This window comes from Hyaena hyaena, unplaced genomic scaffold (genome assembly GCF_003009895.1).
Source record: "Hyaena hyaena isolate Hyena2069 unplaced genomic scaffold, ASM300989v1 scaffold_197, whole genome shotgun sequence".
Taxonomy (NCBI): Eukaryota; Metazoa; Chordata; class Mammalia; order Carnivora; family Hyaenidae; genus Hyaena; species Hyaena hyaena.
The window spans coordinates 2,636,563-2,645,016 of record NW_024080830.1 but is presented as its reverse complement, the minus strand read 5'-3'; the positions used below and the strand labels follow the sequence as shown (position 1 = coordinate 2,645,016).

The 8,454-nt window shown below is 57.4% G+C and overlaps 1 long non-coding RNA gene across 1 annotated transcript; it reads right to left on the bottom strand.

Annotated features, from left to right (window-relative positions):
* Positions 1-4,266: 4,266 nt before the first annotated feature.
* Positions 4,267-5,957, bottom strand: LOC120238063. The gene is made up of 2 exons (XR_005530135.1): positions 5,659-5,957; positions 4,267-4,625 (listed from the first exon to the last, which is right to left on the bottom strand). It is a non-coding gene; the product is annotated as an uncharacterized LOC120238063 (long non-coding RNA).
* Positions 5,958-8,454: the final 2,497 nt, after the last annotated feature.

Genomic DNA, 8,454 nt, shown 5'->3' with positions numbered 1-8,454 from the left:
TATACACTTGAGGGGCGCCTGGGGGGCTCAGTCCGTTAAGCCCCAGACTCTTGATTTTGGCTCAGGTCATCATCTCACAGTGCGTGAGTTCAAGCCCCGCGTCGGGCTCTGTGCTGACAGTGCAGAGACTGCTTGGGATTCTCTCTCCCTTTCTCTCCCTCAATCTCTCTGTCCCTCCTGCTCTCTCTTTCTCTCTCTCTCTCAAAATAAATAAATGAACATTAAAAAAAGAGTCACATGCTTTAAAAAATTTTTAAAGTTTTCACTTGTTACTATTATGAAGATAAATATTTATTGACATGGAAATATGCTCAGGATATATCACAAGAGACAACAGGAGCCTGTGTGTGTGTGTGTGTGTGTGCGCGCGCGCGCACACCTGTGTGCACATACATGTAAACAGATCTAGATATTTTTGTTTCCTTTTGCTTATTGTGAGAATTCTCTTTTCCTGCAATGAGCAAGTATTGTTTGGGAATAAGTACACGATAGGTAATTTAAAAAAATAAGGTCAAGAATTGTCAGATCCCCCAAGGTTTTGCAAAACCTGAGGTCTATGTATGCAGACTCGTGTTCCCTGTGGGCGACCCATTACCGCCCCCCCCGCCCCCCGTGCCGGCGCTCGGAGCCCCGCTCAGTGGGTCAGAGCGCAGCAAGCAGAGCTCTCCGGCCACTGTGGGGACACGGAGCCAACTCTCCTTCCTTACTCTTTTGCAATGCATGGATTTTAGTACTCTGTTCAACCCTTCAACTAGACTTTTGTTTTATTTTGCTTTATTTTATTTTATTTTATATTTTATTTATTTTTTAGCTGTGACCTTAGAAGAGAATCCCTGATAGGAGGGGACGTTCCGGGCCGTACTGACTGCACAGCTTCCCTCCAGCAGGATGTGCCCTGAGGGCTAGTTCCCCATCACAGCCTAAAAGATACCCCCGACTTTCACGGCTCATGCCAGCACACGCTGACGTCACAGGACGACTGTCCCGGGGTCACGGACTCAGACGGCTTTGCGGGCCCTGCCCAAGTCTGTCACAGGCTGCCCCAGGCGGTGGCCAGGGTCTGAAGGCCCCCCTGAGGCTCTGCAGGGAAGGGTCTGCCTCTGCACACACCCCCATGTTGCTGGCACGGTTCTTTTCCCTCCAGGCTGCTGGACGTAGGGCCTCAGCCCTTCCCAGGCTGCAGGCTCTGACTCTGTCCCTCATCTTGGCGATTTCCTTCCTTTCCGACCACAGGGACAGCTGCGAGCTCATCTGCAACCACGCAGCCACCACCCTCATCCGCAGGCCTCACGTCCCTTCTCCTTCTTCCTGGAATTTGGAAAGTCCGCGAACCAAGCCTCAGTCATCTGCCAGACTCGGGGATGCCTCAGCGGCCCTTCCTCCCCCCCCTGCTGTCTTTGTGTCCTTGTCCACATCTAAAAATAATTCTGCTCTGCTTCTAAGAGCCGAACTTTAAATTATATATAGAGCACTTGGATGCTTTCCAAGACCTTGCTGCAGAATCACACTGTCCTGAGCCCATTAGAATATCTAGACGCTGGGGAAACGCGGGAAGGAAGAGGGTCTCGTTGTGTCTGCCAAGTACGCGGCTCTTCAGGGGTTTGACCCTCTGGGTAAGTTGATCGTCGCTCGGGACACTGGAGCCTCTCGCAGACGTGGGATAGTGTCTTCCTGTTTGCTACACGGGTGCGGGCGGAGTGGAGACCTCCCCATGCTTGCGGCACATCCAAGTACCGGGAGGCCACAGTCCTGGGTGCGGGGCGCGTGGGGACGGGCGGAGGGGCTGAGGGCTCTTCAGAGGAGCGCTGTCGTCACACACCCACAGCCAGGGTGCGCGCCCCGGAGAGCAGAGGGAGGGAGACGGCTGGACTGGTAAGTTACGGAGGAATGTTCCATCAGGAAAGGAAATGATGACTCAGGCGGGTTACGCGTGATGGATGGTTTTACGTGGCCGTTGACTGGGCCCGAGGCTGCCCAGGTGTTTGGTGAGACGGACTCTGTGCGGGTCTCTGAGGCTGTTCCGGATCTCAGGGAGTGCAGGGGCTCAGTGGAGCAGAGTTCCCTCCTGCGGGGGGTGGGCCTCCCCCAACCCGCTGAAGGCAGCGAGAGACTAAGGAGAAGAAAGGAACGCTTGCGCTCTCCGCGGGAGCCGGGATGTCCATCTTCTCCCGCACTCGCGGTTCCTGGCCTGTGGGCTTGGCCTAGACTCACAGCTCTGGCTTTCCCGATCGCAGCCCGCACGTGGGGCATCATGGGACATCTTGGCCACCAGAGCTGCCTGGTGACAAATGTCCTCATGTGTACAAGTATACCCCATTGCTTCTGGTGACAAATGTCCTCGTATGTGCATAAGTATACCCCACTGCCTCTGTCTGTCCAGAGAGCCGTGACCGGTACCCGTCACCAGGTCAAACACATGATCTGTGTTAGCACGTTGCCTACACAGCCCTGTGTCCTCCGCTGGCATTTGAAAGTTTGGATTTCTAACGACTGGTCGATAGGCCCCTATCAGAGGGAAGTGGTTCGTGGCGGAGCCGGTCAAGGGCAAACACTGAGATCTCTGAAGGCAGACCATAAACGTAGCCTTTTCCAGCTTGCAAACGGGCACACAGACCACGTGTGTCCGCGGTCCATGCCATCGTCTAGCGGGAGTTTTTAACATTTGGGGGGTAAACTTCCTGAGAGTCTGATGCCAGCCACCAACCCCTTCCTCGCCCCAAAGTGTGTATGTGCACATGTAGCCGGCGCCTGCTGCATACAGTCCAGGGGACTTATGGGTTGGGGCCGGGGCCAGGCAGTGGCTGTGTCCGTGGCTGGTGGGGGGGAGGGGGAGGGGCTGCAGCTGGAGGGCACAGCCCTGGCCACGGGCCCAGGGGGCGGACATCTCTGAGTTGTGAACAGTCTCTGCCTGCCCCCCGCAAGCCCTCTTACATTAGGAGGCCAAGCTCAGCCGGTGGTGTTTGCTCCCAGGCCAGACGGGGACCCGGGGGTCTGGGGGGGACTGGGGTCCCGGGCCCCAGCCTGCTGTGCTCAGACGGCCCCTCCTGCCCCCCGCAGCCCAGCGGCCCCCCACAGACGGGGCACATGAATGCTCCTTGCGACAGACTGCTCTGCAGTCGATGGGCCCTTTCTAGCCCGATGAGCCGTCCTTCACCGAGGCCGCGTCTCCTCAGTTCAAGAGGCTCGTCCAGCAGAGCGGGGCTCAGCACCTCTGCCCGGGCCGCGTCCCGGTGCCTGCCTGTCCCTCTGACGGGCAGCGGGGGGCACGGGGCCACTCCCCCGTGTGCCTGCCGCTCCCCTGACCAGGCCTCTGCTGTCGGGGCCCCTGTGAAGGGCCCATCCGGGGGCCGATCGCTCACCACCTGGAGAGTCAGCTCACCTAGCAGAGGGGCCCAGGGCAGAGACAGACAGACAGACAGACAGACGCAGGAGCAGGCGGGGTGGGGGAGCTGCAGCTCACCAGCCCTGGCTGGCCCCTCCCTCTGGCTGCAGCCCAGCCCTGCGCCTCCGTCACCACCAAACCTGCTCCCCTTCCGCCCACACTGCCCCCACCCCCGCCCCTGTCACCCCAGCCCCCCCTCACCTCCTGACTTCTCCAGATGCCAGCAGCTGCCACCCAACACTTCTTGTTTCTCCGTTGTCGGAAGCCATGGGGTGCCATTTCCTGACAGCTCCCCCCCCAACCTTCTCTCTGGCCAGGCTCTGAGGTTGTCTCTCTGGTTCATGAATTAACATGAAGACAGAACACAGAACGTTCCGGGCACCTGGGGGGCCCAGTCTGTTAAGCATCTGACTCTTGATTTCAGCTCAGGTGGTCCTGAGTCTCAGAATCCTGAGTTCGAGCCCTGTGTCAGGCTCTGCGCTGACAGCGGGTAGCCTGCTTGGGATTCTCTGTCTCTCTATCCCCCTCTCTCTGCCCCTCCCCTGCTCTCTCTCTCTTTCAAAAAATAAATACTGGCGCCTGGGTGGCTCAGTCAGTTAAACGTCTGACTTTGGCTCAGGTCATGATCTCATAGTTCGTGGGTTCGAGCCCCGTGTCGGGCTCTGTGCTGACAGCTCAGCGCCTGGAGCTACTTCAGATTCTGTGTCTCCTTCTCTCTCCGCCTCACTCCTGGTCACTCTGTCTCTTTCTCTCAAAATAAATAAATCTTTAAAAAAAATTTTTTTAATTAAAAAAAGAACATAAAACGTCTGGCCACGAAACAACAAAAGAAGATCAAACCGTTTCAGGAAGGTTCCATTATCAGGCACCAACAAGGGGGGACGATTTCTTTTTATCATCTCCTGGGATAAGCAAGTGTGGGGTTCCGTCCCCTCACAGCAATGCTGCGAAGCCTACAATTTAGTTCTCACTTTGTGGCGCATAAAATGCCAAACAATAGGCACGAATGCCACGGTGTCTCCTTCCCTCTAAATGTTGGGTCCACATTTTATTTTTATTTCCCTGGGGCAGTGCTGCCTGCTTCCTGTGTCCCAGAGCTTTCTGGAAGGAAGAGCACTTGGGAAGCCCCCATGAGCCCGGTGCAGTCCGTCAGACAGAAGTCCCCCGCTGGCATCAAGAAGGCGGCCCTTTCCCACAGCGAGGGCGCTGAAGACGGCCCAGCTCGTGACAATTCCTGGGGAAGCTTTCAGGGTGCGGAAGTCACCTGGATATCACAGCTTTTAAACCCCAAGCGCAAGCTATCAGCTCTGAGAGCACGGGACAGTCAGCCTTAATCCCGCCAGCCTGGCAGAAACTTTCCATCTCAGCCCACCCTCCACCTGGGCTCTGGCCTCCCTTCCCAACTCCCGACTAACTCGCTTTGGAACGAGCCCCCAAGAAAAAAATGTCTGATGATTATGTAGAGGTGACATACGAATCTTCCAAATTCAGGAAAGAGAAGAAAACGCTCACAGGCACAGGCCAAATCCTCAGGATCCCACAGGTCGAGCCCAGCGGCTTCTGTCTCAGGTCCACGCTCATGATACGCTCCCTGAGCACCCAGGTACTTCCCGCCCGTCCCTCAAGGTGCAGCTCAAAAGTGGATGCAGCTAATTCAGTCCCCGTTCTCTCCTCTAACTAACCCCGCGGACTGAGCAAAAGACTGCACTTCCCAGGCCTCTTTGTAGATCGGCCCAGGAGATGACAGGGGACTTGGTGAGGAGGACTTCCAGAAAGACTGCTGAAAAAGAGTCAGACTACCAGCCTTCTCCCTCTTCTGGCTGCCTGGAGTGCAGATGTGATGGCAGGATCCGAGTCACCACCACGGAGCATGAGGCACTCTCAGATCATCACAGAGGACGGCAGAGGGAGCCGCAGCAGAGGCTGGGCTCCCCGAGATCTCTGTGGATCTGCTGCACAGAGCTTGAGTTTTCTGTCATATGAGCTGAGCCTGACCGTAAGGGACCCACACCTCCTGCTTATATTTTAGGACACCTTCTGATCTGCCGGGGGAACCGTGTTCTCCCAGAAACTCCTAGAGAGTGGAAGGGGCTTTAGGCTCCCACAACCCATCTTCCTCATTGGGTAGAGGAGGACCTGAAGGCAGGGTGGGGTGGGGAAAGTGGCCGTTCCCGCAGAACTGCAGGGCTTACGCAGCCTCATCTCTGCCTTCTTAGGGAGGGCTGAAATGGAAAATTGCTACCGGCGGCCCCAGAGCGTGGAGAAAGAGGTCTTACCTGCAGACCCAGCTCGGCCCTTGTCCCGGACGCAGTTCCTCCCGGCGAAGTCCCGTGGGACGGCTTTGGCGAGAAGTCCTCTGCCTTCTCCGTGCGTCTGCCGTTCCGTGCTTATCACATCCTGACTCAGAAGTACTGCTTCCTGGGACTTGCCCGCCGCCCCGGCCCCGCCCGCCTGGCGAGCTCTCATCTGCTCAGAACACCTGCGGGCAGCTCACTGATAGGGGGCTCCTCACCGAACAAACAGAACGTGAGGGCTCCTGCCCCGTGTCTCACACACAAAAATGATAAAAAGGCCTCCCTCCTCTGCTATTATTAAGTAGAATTATGTTCATTCTTTTTGCAATATTAGCCCTTAAACTGAGCTTTACAGGCCCATTGCCGGCTGCTTTTAATGCCAATAAAAGAAATTCCAGAGCCTCTTCTTTCGACGAAAACATCTAGTTTTAACTCTTTTATCATAGAGATTTATGATAAAACTGGCATTAGTTTAGAATCTTTAATTCTTTATTTTATTGTCTCTTTGTTTAAAGAGGTCCCTGCTGCCCTGCAACAGGGAGAAGCTTCTCCTACAATCGAGCGCACCTGTTAAGCGGCCGCCAGCCAGGGTCAAGTCCGCGGCCCTGGCCTCCGCGAGCGGCAGGCGGAACCAGGGCTGCGACCCCAGTGCCCCGAGGACGCCCGTCCGCTTCTCTGTCCTCTGCATGCAAACCTGCCCCGTTGATTTTAGCTTGTCGCGTCGTCCAGCAGCAGTAAGACGTGGACCCGCTTCTATTAGCGTCCTCCCCAAAGCAGGCGTGAGTGGGGGCAAGGACGCTCAGCTAGTGCGACCTACACTGCGGGCAGGATTTCCCTTCTGTGCCCGGACTTCCTAGCCTCTGGGGTTGTGCGCAGCAGCGTCCCACCTGCCTGCTGGGCTTCCTGCACCCACCCGACGTCCATCCCGGAAACAGCTGAGGCTGGGCCCAGCAAGAAGGGCCGGGGACGGAGGAAGAGTCGCCGTGGGCAAGGACGGGAGACGTCACCGGCTGGAGCCCGTGCACTTGGCCCCTGGACACGTGAGAAGTCATCTGGGCCCCCGCAGCGGGACCCCTCGGGCTGCCAGCCTAATGACAGTGTCCATGGGGGCACGGACTGTGAGAAGCAGGCACGCGCCGTGGCCCGGTCCCTGGGGACCTGGCAGGGAGGTCTTCTCTGCATCAGAGCCTCCGTTCTCCCGGCGGAGAATCTAGTGGATTCCGGCCTCTCTCCCCACACCGAGGGCTTCAGCCCCATTCCGAGGCCATTCTGTGTCATCGCCTCACTCGACCTCTGCCTCCCCGGCCAGCGCACACTGCCATCCGTCCGCGCTGGGGCCGGGCAGCCGCACACAGAGACCTTTGTCTCCCCGCTGGGCTCCGGGTCCTGGCGCGGGATGCTCCGGTCCCGCCAGCCTGGCCACGGTTCTTCCGCCGAGCTCCAAGATTCTGACCTCAGTCGACGGTTCAGAAGCTTTCTTTTGAAACTTATTCTCAGGTTAAAAAAAAAAAAGAAAAAGAAAAGAAAACACAACCAGACTAGTCAGGTAAGAAGAATCAGCTGCAAGTGGAAGTGCAGAGACGGACGTGGAAAACGCACGCACACCAGGGCCTCTGACCACGGAGGGAAATGATCAGATTCCGTTTCACCGTAAGGTCTCACGTTTTGGATGCTGTGTTTTGCAGATTTTTTTTTCTTAACATCTAGTGATCTGCAATCACTGAAATAATACAACAGGACCTCTCACGAGTGGTGTGGGCTTTTTGCGGATGGGTAAAATAATTGTAAACTGATGTGCAGGTCAGAGGGCAGTTTGGTATATGAGAATGAGTAAAAAGGGTGTTGAATTCTTTAAAAATTCTTTAATGTTTATTTTTGAGAGAAAGAGTGTGTGTGTGTGTGTGTGCGTGAGCAGGGGAGGGGCAGAGAGAGAGGGAGACACAGAATGTGAAACAGACTCCAGGCTCTGAGCTGTCAGCACAGAGCGCAACGCGGGGCTCGAACCCACGAACTGTGAGATCATGGCCTGAGCTGAAGTTGGATGCTTAACCAACTGAGCCACCCAGGCGCCCCAGATATTGGGTTATTTTAAGGGAGTTTCCCACCTAAGTGTGCGGGCGTGTGTGTAGGAGTGTGTGTGGGTGCGGGACTGTGTGTGCGGGCATGTGTGCAGGAGTGTGTGCGGGCACGTGTGCAGGCGTGTGCGTGCAGGCGTGTGTGTGCACGCGGCCGTGTGTGTGTGTGTGCGTGTGTGCGGGCGGGAGCGTGTGCAGGCGTGTGCGGGCGTGTGTGTGTGGGAGCGTGTGCGGGCGCGCGCGTGTGTGCACGCGGGAGTGTGTGTGTACGGGCCTGTGTGCAGGCACGTGTGCGGGCGGGAGCGTGTGCAGGGGTGTGTGTGTGCGGGAGCGTGTACAGGCGGGCGCGTGTGCAAGGGCGTGTGCACGCCCACACGCACCGGGCGGACAGCGGCTGTCAGGAGGCCAGCAGCAGCACCCGGCGTGTGGCTGGGCAGCCCGGCGGTGGTGATGGGCTCCCTTGTCCCAGGCGCCGCCTCCGCACCCCCCAGGGCGTCTCTGGGGCACTGGGCCTCCCTGCCCTCGGGAGGGGGGGCGACCCCTGGTGGGTGTTTGAGGGTAGGACTCAGTCCCTGGGACTTAACAGGCTTCCAGAAACAGGACGGGGAAGGGTGGGGGGTATTGGGAGTAGAGGGGAGAGAGGAGTATGGGGAGTGCAGGGGGAGGCGGGGGAGGCGGGGGAGGTGGGGGGAAGCAGGGGCGG